Below are 17,359 nucleotides of genomic sequence, written 5' to 3'. Positions count from 1 at the left end.
ACAGTTGAGCACCAAGAAGAAAATGAACATGGGCAGTACTAGTAACCTAGGGCAGGAAGGGAGCGCTAAGCCGATGTGTTCAGATTGTGGGAAGCAGCATTTCGGGATCTGTCGACGAACGTCGGGAGCCTGTTATGAATGTGGTGAGATGGGCCATTATGTGAGAGATTGCCCCAAGACGAAGGCTGATAACAACAAGAAAGGAGAGAATACCTCGGGTTCCGTTCAGAAGGGAAATGCTGCGAAAGGACAGATGAGACAGGGCAGAGTGTTTGCATTAGTACCACGAGACACTCAGAATGCTGAGGCAGTGGTGTCAGGTATACTTCTAATTTGCTCCCAAGATGCTTATGTGTTGATTGATTCAGGTTCTACTCACTCGTTTATATCTACTAAGTTTGCCGAGAAAATTAATAGAGAACTAGAGCCCCTAGATTATGTGTTGTTTGTATCTACTCCATCTGGGAGATCTATGTTTGTTGCATCTATTTACAGGGCATGCGTTGTTGTGATTGAGAATGTTGAATTGCTAGTAGACCTAATGCCCCTTGACCTAGCTCATTTTGATATTATACTGGGAATGGACTGGTTAGTTGCAAACGATGCATCTATTAATTGTGTTTCGAAAAGTGTTACACTGAGACCCCCACACCTAGCGGAGGTTATTTTCCAGGGTAAAGGGATAGTGCCCCCACCGTACTTGATTTCGTCTATTAAGGCTTGTAAGTTAATTCAGAAGGGGTGTCGAGGTTACTTGTGTAGTATACTGAGTGATCAGAATGGAAACGTTAGTTTAGCCGACATCCCAGTTGTTAGTGATTTCCCCGACGTCTTTCCGGACGAATTGCCTGGCCACCTGACTGATAGAGAAATAGAGTTCACTGTTGACATCATGTCGGCAACACAGCCGATCTCCAAAACACCTTATAGGATGGCCCCAGCTGAACTTAGAGAATTGAAACTGCAACTGCAAGACTTGTTAGATAAGGGATTCATTAGACCGAGCACTTCACCATGGGGAGCACCTGTTTTATTTGTTAAAAAGAAGGATGGCACACTCCGTCTTTGTATTGACTATAGAGAACTCAATAAAGTCACCATTAAGAACAAGTACCTGTTACCTAGAATTGATGATTTGCTTGATAAGTTACAAGGAGCACGAGTCTTTTCTAAGATCGACCTTCGGTCTGGTTACCATCAGCTTAAAGTTAAGGCTGAAGATGTTGAGAAAACTGCCTTTCGAACAAGATATGGCCACTACGAGTTTTTAGTAATGCCTTTTGGAGTAACCAATGCCCCTGCTGCATTTATGGATTTAATGAACAGAATCTTCAAACCATATTTAGATGAATTTGTAGTTGTCTTCATTGATGATATATTGATCTATTCCAAGAGTGATGTTGAACATGAAAACCATTTGAGACTTGCCTTACAGATTTTGAGAGAACGGAAATTGTATGCGAAGTTTAACAAGTGTGAGTTTTGGCTTTCTACCATCTCATTTTTGGGTCATACGATTAATGAAGAGGGTATTTCAGTGGATCCTAGCAAAGTGGAAGCCGTAGTAAACTGGCCGAGGCCGACTAATGTGTCCGAGATTCGTAGTTTTCTGGGTTTGGCAGGTTATTACAGAAAGTTTGTGAAAGATTTCTCAAGGATTGCAGTTCCATTGACGCAACTGACCAAGAAGGGGACACTGTATGAATGGACTAAAGATCGGGAGTCAGCCTTCCAGGAACTGAAGACGAGGTTAATTACAGCACCAGTACTTGTACTACCATCAGGTAACGAAGAGTTTCATGTCTATAGTGATGCATCACATAAGGGATTGGGTTGTGTACTAATGCAAAAAGGTAAAGTTATAGCTTATGCATCTCGTCAGTTGAAACCACATGAGAAAAACTATCCTACTCATGACCAAGAATTGGCGGCCGTAGTATTTGCTTTAAAGATTTGGCGTCACTATTTGTATGGAGCTACTTGTCAGGTTTTTACAGATCATAAGAGCTTAAGGTATCTATTCACTCAGAAGGAATTGAATTTGAGACAGAGACGGTGGCTTGAATTGCTGAAAGACTATGATATGCAAATTCAATATCACCCCGGGAAAGCTAACAGTGTAGTCGACGCTTTGAGCAGAAAGTCAGATGGAAATTTGGCGTGTTTAACCGCGATATCAGCAGAGCCGACTATTGTTGATGAGGTAAAGACAAGACAGATGGAGGATAACTTCCTCAGGAAAATAGCCGAGGAGATTGACACAAGGCCGAGACCAGGGTATACCATCGAAAGCCGAGTACTCAAGTTTGAAGGAAGGATATGTGTGGCCGACATCCCAGAGCTGAAGAAAAAGATTTTGCAGGAAGCTCATGGTTCTAAGTTTGCTGTCCACCCAGGGAACACCAAAATGTATCAAGATGTGAAGCAGATCTTCTGGTGGCCAAATATGAAGAGAGAAATAGCCGAATTCGTGTCCCAGTGTTTACATTGCCAGCAAGTGAAAGCAGAACATCAAAGACCAGCAGGACTTCTCCAACCTTTGCCGATTCCTGAGTGGAAATGGGAGCACATCTCCATGGATTTTGTGATTAGTTTGCCGAAAACACCAAAGGGTATGGATTCAATTTGGGTTGTTGTTGATAGGTTAACTAAGTCAGCACACTTTCTACCTGTTAGGACTACCTTCAACGCCAATCAACTTGCCTTGCTATATGTGAACGAGATTGTCAGACTTCATGGAGTGCCGATGTCAATTGTTTCAGACCGAGATCCTAAATTTGTTTCTAGATTTTGGCAGAGTCTTCAGAGAGCTTTTGGAGCCGAGCTGAGATTTAGTACAGCCTTTCATCCCCAGACAGATGGGCAGACAGAGAGAACCATTCAGACGCTTGAAGATATGCTTAGACTTTGTGTGTTGGACTTCCAAGGAAGTTGGGGTACACATTTGCCCTTAGTAGAATTCGCTTACAATAACAGTTATCAAGCTAGCATTGGCATGGCGCCGTATGAAGCCTTGTATGGAAGAAAATGTAGGTCGCCGATATGTTGGACCGAAGTCGGGGACAAAACTTTGCTTGGTCCCGAATTGATTCAAGTGACAACATAAAAGATTAAACTTATCCAACAGATGATTAGAACTGCCCAGAGCCGACAAAAGAGCTACGCCGATCAGAGAAGGAATGAGATAGAGTTCGAAGTTGGGAATCATGTATTCCTGAAAGTCTCACCAATGAAAGGAGTTTCCAGATTTGGAAAGAAAGGTAAGTTAGCACCCCGCTATATTGGGCCATTTGAAATTCTTGAGAGAATTAACCCCGTTGCCTACAGACTTGCTTTGCCGCCAGATTTGAGCCAAGTCCACAATGTGTTTCATGTCTCGATGTTGAGGAAGTACATCCGAGATCCACTGCATATAATTGATCATTCCGAGATTACAATTAATGAAGATTTGGGCTACGAGGAGAAGCCAATGAAAATTGTTGACAGACAAGTGAGACAATTGAGGAATAGATCGATACCGATGGTAAAGGTCGAATGGAAGGAGCATTATGGCACAGAAGCCACGTGGGAAAAGGAAGAGGATATGAGAATCCGTTATCCGAAGTTGTTTTCTGAGCAAGGTAATCTGAGTTTGGGGACCAAACTTCCTTAAGGGGGGTAGGATGTAACAACCCTCACCTTACTCTTGTCATACTTGCATACATTCTTGCATGGACTTACTTGTTATGTTAATTTGAAGGTTTTGTCTTTCCTTGATTTGCTTAAAGTTGCTTGCATGAGTTTGATCTTTGCTTGGCGTGAGTGTGTAGCCGAGGTCATCTTGAGCTTAGTCCGCCTTTTGACCCTTTGTACTTAGAACTATCTTGAGGTCTTGTTCAACCCCATCTTCACCTCGGGCATTCCTTGCCGAGATGTTTTGCACTTGAACCTTGTCCGCAGGCAGGTATGGCCTAGGCCGAGATGTGGCACACCCCGGCCAAGGTGTGGCACAGCTTAGTCAAGTGTCGACCTCCCTAGCCGATGTTTTTCTATCCTGTTGCTGGATCCTTGTTTTGAGCCGATGTCATCTCTTTGCCGATGTGTTTTACCCGAGCTTGCTGCATACACTTTGTCAGAGACTTGTCTTGTCCATCAATCACCTTTTTGGGGCTGAACCAATCCGTTAATGCCACGTGTCCGAGCTGGTTGTTAAGATAGCCGGCAGACCTTGAAACATATCATTTTCTTGTCTCAAATCCTTGTTTTAGAGAGAGAAGCTCTAGAAAGGAGGAAGAAGAGTTCTTGAGTGAGAGTAGTCTTCCAAGCTTGATCTTTGTGGCTTGAACCGTTGGATCCGAGTTTTGAGGTTAGAATCTTGATCTCCTTTGGTTGTTCTTGCTGAATATCTAGCTGCATTGCATGATCGGATTTGTTTTGCATGGCATGCATCGTTTTGAAGTTGGTTTTGGAAAGAGAAAATGGTTTTCATGTGTTCTTGAAGGAAATCTTGTTTTGATCGAAAAGTTTGGAACGAAAATCATGTTTTGTGTTTGTTCTTGCATGACTTTCTTGAACGGGTACCCAGGTCCCTATTTTGAACTCTTGGCATGAAAACTCAGATTTTTATAACAAGTTGTGAACTTGCATCCATCTTTCAAATGATCATGTCCTTCATATTCTTCAAAGGAAAACCCAGGTTTTTCCTGACTTTGTTTAACGGGACCTCGGCTTAGTCCTGGACAGTACCCGGTGTGTTTTTATGAAACGGGAGCAGTGATTAAGCTCCCAGCTTGTTTTGCTTTGTCTTTGACTTGGATCTGGCAAAAGTGCCGAGATCATTTGCATGTATTTGGAGCTTGCTTTGAGAATGTGACTGCCATGTGATTGTAGGTCCCTGATATTTGCTTGAGTCTACACCTGAAGAACTAGGTGAGTGGTATTATTGATAAAGCTATGTTATACTTGTTTTGGTAACTCTTGCTTGCTTGTTTTGACAAAAGTATTTTGTTAGCATGAATGGATAGCTCTTGTTTTGATGTGTCAAGTATACTCCTTGTTGATGCCATCTTTGGAAAGGATACGGTCCTTGTTAAATCGGGCTACGGGCCTAAGTAACACAAGTCCCTTGTGCTGGAGGACTCTAAACTTTCGCGGTACCAAGTGCACAAGTCCCTTGTATTGGAGGACTCTAAACTTTCGCAATACTTTTGATTAAACGATTACGGATCGTACAGCCTTGATACTTGAATGATGAATACGGTTCATCCCTTGCTTTGCCGATGTTATGATACTTGAACGATGAATATGGTTCATCCCTTGCTTTGCCGATATTATGTTACTTGAATGATGAATACGGTTCATCCCTTGCTTTGCCGATGTTATGTTACTTGAACGATGAATATGGTTCATCCCTTGCTTGCCGATATTATGTTACTTGAATGATGAATACGGTTCATCCCTTGCTTTGCCGATGTTATGTTACTTGAACGATGAATATGGTTCATCCCTTGCTTTGCCGATATTATGTTACTTGAATGATGAATACGGTTCATCCCTTGCTTCGCCGATGTTATGATACTTGATTGATGAATACGGTTCATCCCTTGTTTTGCCTATGTCAGTAAACATCTTTGGATACTTGTGTTAATTGATTGGTGAATACGGTTCACCCCTCGTCTTGCTAAAGTTAATGAGTTTGGTTGAGAGACCTCGGCTATATTCATGCAAAACCTTTATTATTAGTACCATTCACTGAGTTTTGTACTCACCCCTCTATATATATGTAGGTGATGAGCAGGACGGCGGCGACGCCTAGATCGTTTTGGATGCTTGTTTTGGAGTCGTGCTTATGTCGGCTTTACTTTTGTATTTACGTCGGCGATGCCTTGCTTTGCATGTCGGCAAATCTTGAAAATCATGCTTCTTGACTTGTATAGCTTTATTTTGTATATGTCGGCTCGAGAAGCCTTTTGATCAAGATGTAACATGTAATTTTACTTGTTGTATTCAAGTTGTGATGTTAATTGGAAATGTTTGGCATTGCTTTGATCTATGCACAGCTCTTATGGACCACTTGTATTTGATTTATCGATTCCGCATTTGTGAGCCCCCTATATCCATACTCTGATTGTGTTAAATTTTGGAAGTTGGCCTTCGGTAATTACAGATTACTGGCCATCACGGCACCAAACTACTAGGGGCGGTTTGGGGTCGTGACAAAAACAATTACGAACCCGTGAGATTCCAATGGTAAAAGTTGAGTGGCAAGAACATTACGGAATCGACGCAACATGGGAAAGAGAGGAGGAAATGCAACATCAATACCCACACCTGTTCCAATCCTAAGGTAACCCAAGTTTGGAGGACCAAACTTATTTAAGGGGGGGAGAGTGTAATAACCAGACCCTCGTACATGATTTCTTAAATGCTTACTGTGTAGTTCCGTGAAAAAAAAATTATGATTAAGGAAGTGAAATCCATGTCTATGAATGTCTATCTGTCTCATAAGGAAACTATCTGTCACCATCAACGCGTTTGAATTAGAAATTGGAAGCCTTAACAGCTTAATTAGCTGAAATTGATTATATATCCGTAATCAGCATAATTTTTAGATAATATTAAGCATGTTCGTGAAATTTTAATTTTGGAATGATTAAACGATCCATTTTTGTCTTATATGCCTTACTTATGCCTTACTTATATATATATATATATATATCTCTAAGCCTTTGGGAGCCTTGATCAAAAACAAACAAACGTGAATACCAATTTTTGGGGGAAAAAGAGGAGAAATCGGGGGAGAAGGGATTCCACAAGGAAGCTTGGCAGAATTGTTAGAGGTGTAGGATTGAATTCAAGGTAAGCTCAAATCCTTCTTGCTTTGGCCACTTAGAGTTTGTATTGATGTGTATGTTTGATTCATGTCAAATTCATGCATGAATGATGAGGGTTTCTCTTACTTGGTTGCTTAGGCATCTAGATTTGGGTGTGGTATAAAAGTATACTTCAATCTATGGTTTTCTATCATCACTTCATGGAATTATGTATATATCATGTGTTATGTTTCAAAGATATGAAAGAACTTGAATTCAAAAGTGGAATTAGAGAGGGAGATGACTTTGTAAAGCTCCTAATCTTGCTTAATTTATGATACTCAAGGTAGAATTCATGTTATAGTGAAGTTAGGTGAGTATATTGCATTAACCTAACCTTGGGTTGCATGTAAAGATGGAAGGAATACCTGGTTGGGACTCGAATGAAGGTCCAGAATTTCAGAAAATTCGCTTGGTCAGCTCGAGCGTAGGAAAGCCCGCTCGAGCGGGAAAACCACCTCTCAGCAGTTTTGTGCAATTTACAGTCCGTTCGAGCGGCCAAAGTTACACTCGAGCGGAGGACTCATTTTCAGGAAAAATTAAATGTTTGTTCAGCTTTGAGTGCTTGTTTCTCTGGTATTTTTAGAATGTTTTACAGATGATTTTAAAGTGGTTGTAAGCATGCAAGGTGTAAGACTCAGGAAATGCTTTAAAAAAAAAGAGAGACTAATGTATTACTTGTGTGCAGGGCACATTCCAGAAGGAAGCAACACGCCATCTCAACACTGTGAGTAGTAGTACTTATGTTATGTTATGCAATCACGTTAAGGTCTCAAGTATGTAATGCACTTATGCATGTTTAAGATATGTTAATGTTATATGTAAAGAAAAGCATTTACAAGTTTCAAGTACATTTCCAAGGGCCATGTGCCACAAGTTTCAAGTACATTTTCAAGGGCCATGTGCCACAAGTTTCAAGTGTAATACAAGGGCCTCGTGCCATATGTTCAAGGGCCTCATGCCATATGTTCAAGGGCTTCGTGCCATCATGTTTCAAGGGCTTATAGCCACAAGTTTATGTCACAGGAATGGGCCTAGGGCCATTATGAGCTAAATGCAGAATCAGACAAATCATGTGCATGCTACATCTTTTATGTATTGATGTATTTAAGCTTCAAGTCAGACGTCTTTCATTATGTATTACCACTCATTGAGCTCGGCTCACTCTCTATTTTGTCTGTTTCTGTAGGTTATCAGTCAGGGGGTCAGTCCTAATTTTGACGCTGTCCCTTTTGTCAGCCTTTACATGTTCAGGCACCATACCAGGCCATTCATTTTTGTGAAGCTGCTAAGATATGGGTCTGCTTTTGAGAGCCACCTATGGATGTTGTACTTAACTTTTATGTTCCTTTTGTTATGCCCAATTATCGGGCTAGGACTGTAAATGAATATGTTATACACGATACCCAAGGATATAGTTTTAAACTTTATCCGCTTTTGATGATGTATGTAATGCATGAGATCCTGGCATATTAGAAATAGCTCAATGGGGTATGCTTGTATTTTTGTTATATTAATATTTTATGCTTCCGATAAGGCCCCGTACGGTGTGTACACCAGTTTTTATATCAGGTCTTGCTTAGGTCATGCCCAAACCTTTAGGGGCAGGTGTAGGGCGTGACAATGCATGTCTCCCTCCCCTTGAGGCCATTTTAACTGCTTTGCTTAGCTAGCTAATTTACTGGTTTTGTAATTAATTAGTTGATGTGCTTAGTTAATTTGATTCATCTTTGTAATATTTTAATTAGCGTAGTATAGCTAGTTTCAATTTGGTTTGTAATTAATTACCTAAATTAGTTAATTAGTTGATTAGTTGATTAGTTGATTAGTAATAATTAGCTTAATTAGCGTAGCTAGTTAGCTTATTTATTCGGACCCTCCGTTGAGAGGGAAAATGTTGTAATAAGTGTGCGTGCGTGTGTGTGCATGTCTTCCAACCCCATTTCTTTCTCCCTTTTACTTATCAGCTTTTGATGGTTAGTTTAGGGCATATTTCAATTAGCATCATGATGCTTGCATACGTGCATCATTCATTTGTCTTGCATGCACCGGGCTCGGCGTATCATACAAACTGCATTGTATTTCAATACACTTTCTTGTATACGTGTTCCAAAGCATGTTATCAAGTGTTGCATTCATATGCCATCTTAGATAGTTGAGCCTATTTAGTTGCATTTTGCATGTGTTGCATTAGGCATCTTGTATAGTTAGGATCATGCATTGATTTTTAACTAGTTTTCTGTTTTGGCTCGGAGTACACTGTAAGTGTTTACGTTTTATCATACTATATGAGTGTAAGTGTTGCCATGTTTACCATGCTTGCCATGAGGCTATTTGCTTAAGTGATAAACTGCATGAATGCCTGTGGGTGAAAGCTTTATTGCTTGAATTGGAACAATTCATTAAATGTGAGTTTTAAGCCTACTTTGTGGAGTGGGAAATCATGTTGTTTTAAGCCCACTTGAGGGTGTCAAATCCGCGCTTTAGCCTACTTATGAGTAGCACTTTCAAACATTTTTGAAAAACAAACATGAGTTGTTTTGTTCCAATTCTTGTGATTGAGTCTACACTTGTATGCTGTGCGCATCACGTAGTAAGCTAGCTAATAATTCGGATAAGAACACATGTGTTTTCAAAATAACATATCATGTTTAGTAGAGGCCGATCCTTTGATCGGGAGAGCGGGGATGCTAATTTCAGGACCTTTCCCTCTCGTACCAAAGTTCCCAAGCAAAGGCAACGTTGGTGATGACGGATACGTGGCCTTTGGCACGAGTCAGCATTTCCTAAATTTTTCAAAATATAATATTTAGGTGGCGACTCTAAAATCTAGCAAAGTAGTCCATGTTTGGCGCTTTTGATTCAAAATTGATTTTTCAAAACCAATTGTCGGATTTGGACTCTTTGGTGATTTATTAGTCTTACATTGCACTTTGTGAGATTAGATTCAGAACCGTGACAGGAGTCCGAACTGTAGTAGCTAGAACCCAATTCGCGTCCTCTCTGAAAGGGGGGCGCGCAGAGGAAGTTCGAGCGGTCTATAGTTTCTGGCGACTCTGCTGGGGACTTAGAGAACTTGACTTGAACTCATGATATGTTGTTTTATTTACACTTATGTGTTTCTTTGCATTGCATTTGCATTGGTGTGCCTAAGTCACAGTGTTTGCCATATATTATTCCTGAATAGTTTGCCAGAGGCTTGCTTGGAAAAGCGTGCCATAAGGCTGACCGGTTAAGGACTCTGCCACGATGGGAACACAAACCTTGGTTTTCCAAGGCACCTTGTTTTGACCAATCGACCTAGTTGCATATCGGAAGCTATAGAGACCATTCCAAACTAGGACAGGTTGCTCACCCGAATATAGCTTGTTTGAAACCGTATGCGTGCGTAGTGAAACCCTAGTTCCTGACAAAATAGGATAGGGAAACCCTACCGCACCGTAGGGGTGTTTTGGCTCTCACTTGCTTGCTACGTGCTGTTAGGGTGTGTCTCTACAGGAATGCATGTATCAGTTTGCAAGCATGGGTATCAGTCTGAGGACATGAGTATTTGGGGGTATTAGTTTGAGGCAGAAATTTAGGGCAGAATTCAGTACAGAGCACAGTCATTCAGCTATGTTCATATCTGTTCTGGTGAAATCAGGCTGAGATGCTATCTGTTTTCGCTTTTGCTAGGTAGTCTTCAAACCATAGCTTCAGAAGGCTCCAATATCCCCCAGGTACATTTGACTTGTGTTGATAGACTTTCTCAGTTCAGAGATTCAGTTCAAAGGCAACCAGCGTTTCCTTCGTCGAGGCAAGGCAAAAAGGTCAGTCAAGCACAGATCACCAGTTCAACAGTTTCCAGTCCAGCGGTCATTATCTTCCTCACGTGTGCGCAATTGGGCTCAGATTCTCACTTCCATCTCAAAAAGAGAGAATATACCGGAACTGATAGATCAGCACTCCTCAGTCAGTATGAGTATGGAAGACATGATGCGTCAGCTCCAACAGACTATGGAGGCCATGCAGCGGGATGCTCGCTAGACTGAGGTTGTGGCCTAGCAGGCTAAACTCATTGCCAAGCTTCAACAACAACCGCAGCAGGTGACAGCCTCTGTATCCTACCCACCATGAGTAGAAATTCTTACACCCAGGGCTCCTGCCCGTACAGCTAATGTCCAAGAGAATACGGACGCTCCAGTAGATCCAATTCCACCTCAGATCTCCAAAGCACAGGCCTATTCGATTGAGGCCCCTCTCGAGTTCGAAGTTGACCCAATTGCATTAAAAGTAAGCAAACTAGAAAAGCTATTCAAGAGGGCTCAAGGCGTTAACTCCATTCCAAGCATAGAGGATTATTACACAGATTCAGCAGTGACATTGCCAGACCGGTTCAAGATGCCACATATAAACCGTTTTGACGGTTCTGGAGATCCTATGGTACATCTGCGGTTGTTCTCGGATATCCTACGGCCGATGGGCCTCTCCAGACTACAAAAGCTTTCCCCTTTCGGTCGGACGCTGTCGGGTGTTGCGGCCATATGGTATGCTAAATTGGAGAACTCTGTGAAACAGAACTGTGCTGAGACCTTTATTGCTCAACACTCCTACAATACACAGATCAAGGTCACAACTCATGATCTCTAAGTCACCCGCCAAGATCCAAATGAGGGTTTCTTTGAGTTCCTGACGAGATGGAGAGCAAAAGCCTCGATGGTGACTACAAGGCCTTCCAACAAAGATCAGATCAGGATGATTGTGTGGAATCTGCATGGCAAGTTGCTACAAAAGATGATCGCTCTACCTCTGTTTACCTTTTCAGACCTTCATGAAATGGTGGTCCAAATCGAGGATGGCCTTAGACAAGGGATTTTTATGGAAGAAGATGAGCCTTTGAAGAAGAATGTTGCCCGTAGTATCAATGCTACTGCTGATGGTAGCACAGCTACAAAATGCTCAGAAGTAGACATTATCACCACTCCCTTCAATGGCCAAAAACCAACCACTTCAAATCAGCCCCAAGCCCGAAAGTTTAATCCTCTTTACATGAGTCTCTCTCAAGGTTTGAAAAAGCTGCGAGAAGAAGGGCACCTAGAGCTCCTAGAACCTCAACCCCTTCCAAATCCTCTTCCACTAAGATATGACCCGGCTAAATACTGTGCCTATCATCAACAACATGGTCATGATACAAACCGTTGCATCCACCTCCGTCATAAGGTTTAGGATCATATTGACGAAGAAATCACAGCTCCACCAAAAGGAACTCGGGCCACCACTGACCCGTCACCTCTACATCTGAATCTAATCCACATACGGCCGTCCACCTATGACCCCAATATATATATCACCCCAGCCCATTTACCCAAGCCTGAGGTGTTCATTCCAGACAGCACAAAATTGTGCATGATGGATGCACTCGAACCCCAATCATCTCAAACTCGTGAGCCCACTACTTCTGAGCTGATGAAAATGATTGAAGATCTTTAGAGAAGTGTGCCAGATCTGGCCTTTGGGATATTGGCTCCGTCATCGACTACATCACATGCTAGAAATTTGACGCCAAAAGGCTCCCCAATCTTGGGACGGGCTGCATTGGAAGAAGGCCAATCCCTTAGCAAAGTGGAGGCAAGTGGTAAGAACAAGGTAGGGGCGGGCATTGGTCCCCATGAACACCTTCTGTGGGCTATTGAGGCTTTGAAAGTTGAAGGGCTAAACAAACAACAAGCTCCTGCAGTTGTTGCAAAGACTATCGATGACACTTTTGCCGTTCAGAATGAGAGCAGTCTAAATCAAGGGGCAAACTGGGAGAAGGGTTGTTGTACCAAAAATGCTCCTTTCAGCTTCAATCCCGCACTCGAAAGAGATCAACAAACCTAGTTAGCACCTGCCAATCCCTTTGCTGGCACATCTAGAACTACCCCGCAACCTGCAAAGTACCCACCCCAAGGCCAGAGTGTCTTCAATCCCCTCAACATGACTTTGCCCAAAGCTCTCCAAATCCTTGTAGGACAAGGCCATCTCAAACCCCTTGAGCCTCAGCCTCTCCTGAATCCCCTTCTGGCTAAGCATGATGCTACCAAGTATTGCGCCTTCCATCAACAAATCGGTCATGGCACTGGCATGTGTTTTCATCTTCGCCATGAAATACAAGATCTGATTGACGACAAGGTCATCGTCGCACCAGGTCCTACAAATTCTATCGGCACTAGACCAATGAACTTGGGGGATAATGTGATTATGTGATCAGGGGATGAACCACCTGCGGATGGCGCTTAGTTTACTCCAGATGTGGTGGATGGCACGCACTATTTTAAGCAATGTGCAAATGCTGTTTATTTTACTTTCTGACTTGGGTATTGAGTCAGCCTTTTTGTACTGAGTAAGTTGAGTCTGTCTAGTTGTACCGAGTCAGTCCTGTTGTGTTAGAGTCAGGTGATTTCGGGGGTGTTACCTTGGGCATCACTTTCTTGTTTTGTGTTTGTCTTTTAGACTCTTTCTTTTAAGTTTGTTTCTACCTTGAGCCAGTTGTGCCAGCAAATTTGAATGAAACGACAGAGATTTTCACCTACTTTTCTATGCCTTGAAGACATTGCATTGACCTAAGTTTTTGAAAACTTTTTGAACACTGTGATGAAAACAAAGAGGGAGAAATTCCTCTGGATTTGCAAAATTTGATCAACTGAGAGGAAGAGAGGCATGCTAAGCTCTTAATGAATGAGATCATGTTTGTTAATATGAGTATTGGGAAAGATCCTGGCTTGATCTAGTGTTCTACATTGTCTCCAGCGCGAGCGACTAGTCGCTTTCTTAAAAGATTTCAAAAAATGTTTTGCGTGGTCCTACGAAGACCTGTGTGGAATCACTCTTGAGATTGTGCAGCATATGATCATTTTCAGCCTCGAGACTTGACCCCCTTTGCTTTCAAACCTTGAACTTGGATTTAGAATGTTCAACGGTCAACCACAATGAGAGGGTTGTATGGCCAGATTTGAAGCAGCCTATGAACTAGGGGCAATAAGGTCGTATGACATCAAAGGACGCCCGCCAGGCTAGATTTGAAGCAACCCTCGAACTAGGGGCAAGAAAAGTCAGATCAAGAAGATCAGATGTGATCAAAGGAAGCTTGCAAAGCTAGATCAGAAGTAGCCCTTGAATTAGGGGCAAAAAATGTCAGATCTGCTCAAAGATTCAAAAGATGAATCATTCTACAAACTAATGAAGACTAGCAAGAAAGCCAAATTCCAGTAGCTGGAAGAAGAAAGTTTTGCCGAATGACAATCGAGTTTCTCTATACAACACTAGGGGAAACTTCAGTCCCCATTGGGTGGGCTTCTACGTCATCAGCGAACAACAACCATTCTCATGGATTTAGATGGCTTAGAGATCCTATGACCAATCAACATGGACCAGTTAAACTTTTCTACCTTTGAGAGGGTCGCTGGGCCGAAAACCTAGAAGGGCGACCCAGGCAAAGTTAGAGTAAATGAAAAAAAAAGAAAAAGAAAGAAAAAGAACAAAAAAAGAACAAAAATGAAAAGATGAAAAATGAAGAGAAAAAGAAAAAAAGAAAAGATGAACAGAAAAAGAAATGAAAAAAAGAAAAGAAATGAAAAGAAAACAAAAATAGAGCTCGCAAGGTTGAAACCGGGAATGGCGGCCTTGGCAAAATTAGAGCGTAAAAGGAGAGATTAATACCCGAGTGTACGTTAACCCAAAACTATGTCGGGCCTGATTCCCATGCCTGGGATACGTAGGCAAATTCATCCTGAAGTTCGGCCCCAATCTTTTTTACCTTGCTTGGCTCATCCATGTTGATTGGTTTATCCTTGTTTAACTCGGCCGCTGTCACTGTGAGTTGGCTCATGTTCGTGCCCATCTTTGTTCAAATTCGGTTGTCTTATTCTGTTAGAAGATTCAGCTGCAAGGCAAATCAAAGTTCAGATTTAAGGTTTTGCATCTCAAGGGTTAATTTTGTGTTGGTCGGGCAGTGGCCATTTGTAAAAACAGTTTTGAGAATTTTTTTAATGAGGTTGACTAATTCTCTCGAAAATTATTCTATTTTTTCCAAAACTGGACCATTTCTTGGACCTAAAAAAGGAAAATTTTCAGTGCTCACAACCTGACTTGCATGATTTCAAATTAGAAAATCGAACAAGCATGTTAATCTAACTCTCATATTGATCAAAATTGTTTTAGTAAAAAGCCAAAAACAGAAAAAATGGTCAAAATGATGAACTAGGGGCACAGTCGAGTCAAGTTTTCTGTCTTTTCCCCCTTGTCAACATATTTTTCGGAAAGGGCAACATACTTGCCAGAAAGGGCACCTTGTTCGCCAGAATGGGCACAATAGAAGGTAACAGCAAAGGGCCAGAAACTCTCTCGTCCTCTGAGCAGCAAGGTATCGAGCCAAGTGCGAGGCACAAACTAGAATGGATCAAGATATTCCACTCCCTCATCTGGACAAGTCTGGTCACATTCAAACTAGCCAAGGGCATCGTCAACCGATGACAGTTGCAATCTGTTGTACATCCAGTCGCATCACAACCCCTCTATGGTAAAGTTCACTAGTTGTGAGCGAGAAAAGGAGCATCTTGTAGAATACTAGGGGCATGAGCCCACAACTTCCTGTTTATCCATCAACCACCCAGGGGAGGGATAAAAAATAAGAGAGATTCAAGAAAAGAGAGATGTGCGCTGAGAGAAAAAGTAATAAAATGGCTTTTTCAGAAAATTAGAGATTGAGTGCCAGAGTGATGTGAGATTCACAAATGAGAAGGGGTCGGAAACAATACCCGGAGAAGCTGTCGGCCCCCTGTGAATTGAGAGGATCTCTCGCCTTTGTAACACATCAGAGCGTTGTGTGTGTGTTTTTGTTTGTCCTAATTCTTGTTTTGAGTTGTTTCGAGTGCTACGAGATGTGTTTAGGTTGTTTTACTTTTTGTTTTCCTTTGTTGAGTCATTTTGACTGTGGTCAGTCTTAGGCTCAATACCCGGTTAAAAACGCATCTCTCAATTTCAAAAATAAATCATATTGTGCTCGGAGCGTTGTGTCATTCTCCACATATGTGCAAAGCTGGATTTGTTCTTTCATAAAATTGCAGGGTTCAACCTAGGTCATGGAGAGAAATAGAACCAGGACCTATCTGAAGGTATTTAGGTTCCAGACTGCAAAGCAAAAGAAAAGAGGGAAAATGCGAGGAATCTGAGTTTGTTTCAACTTCAGCAAATTCTGAGATTTCATTCCAAATGTGCTTCTTCAGGCCTTGTCAATGTTGCGAAGTATGAGTGTGCCTCTACCTCAAGCTCAAGCTCAAGCCTGCTTCAAGCCAGAATGGACATCAGAAGTGCTCTCCTTGAGTACTATTCCGTGCCAGGGGCATCTTGGCTATGTTTACAATGAGTTCCTAGGAGACCAACTGTGACGGTGGAAACCAGAGTTCGAATGGCTGATGCCCAGAACACAAAGGTTTGGAATTTCCGAGACTAAAGTCTGGTTTGAATACCCAGGGGTGTATCCTCAGCTTGAAATCTGTATGGCAACCCCATAGATTGAGATAGCATGTGTGTGCCTCAATTCTGGATACTGAACCAGCCTAGTCTGTCACCCCGTTAGAGAATAGGGAAAGTTGTGAATATGATCAGGAAAACAAGCGGCATCCGTGGCTTCTACATGCAGAGGTTACCCTTGTCAGCATTTCAAGACCTTTGAACTATGAGTTAAAGGTAAAAGTTCGAAGAACACAATGGGAGATCCCCGTCAGAGTAGACCGGTTTATCGCCGCTCGCCCTGTGAGGTGCTTTCTAAAGCGCCACTTTGATTGTTTAGTGCATTTCTCTAATCATCATGCACTGCATTGCTTGTAACATGTATCATATCATTGCACTTGTTGCATTTATTTGTATTTTGTGTTATCTTGTATCGTTTATCCTTTTACGCTGAGTAGTGTTTAGGATCGTTGTCCCCCGGGGCTTTTCTCAGGTTGCGCATGAGTGTGCTTCTGATTGCTTTTCTTCGAACCTCTTCTCACAATTTCAGCGTCGTTGGAGTGTTCTTTTCCTCACACGATTTCAGCGTGTTTGGACGTTTTCTCAGGTTGCGTCGAGTGCGCCCCTGAGTAGTTGTTTTCGGACCTCTTCTCACGATTTCAGCGTGGTTAGAGTGTTCCTTTCCTCACACGATTTTAGTGTGTTTGGAAGTTTTCTCAAGTTGTGCATGAGTGCGCTCCTGTTTTCTTTTCAGATCTCTTCTCTTACGATTTCAGCTCGGTTAGAGTGTTCCTTTCCTCACACGATTTCAACATGTTTGGAATTTTTCTCAGGTGGCGCATGAGTGCGCTCCTGTTTGCTTTTCAAACCTCTTCTCACGATTTCAGCGTGGTTAGAGTGTTCTTTTCCTCACACGATTTCAGCATGTTTGGAATTTATCTCAGGTTGCGTCGAGTGCGCCCCTGAGCGGTTGTTTTCCGACCTCTTCTCATGATTTCAGCGTGGTTAGAGTGTTCTTTTCCTCACACGATTTCAGTGTG

The sequence above is a fragment of the Camellia sinensis genome, chromosome 11 (genome assembly GCF_055761805.1).
Source record: "Camellia sinensis isolate YWXY chromosome 11, ASM5576180v1, whole genome shotgun sequence".
Classification (NCBI taxonomy): Eukaryota; Viridiplantae; Streptophyta; class Magnoliopsida; order Ericales; family Theaceae; genus Camellia; species Camellia sinensis.
Note: the sequence above shows the minus strand (reverse complement) of the source record.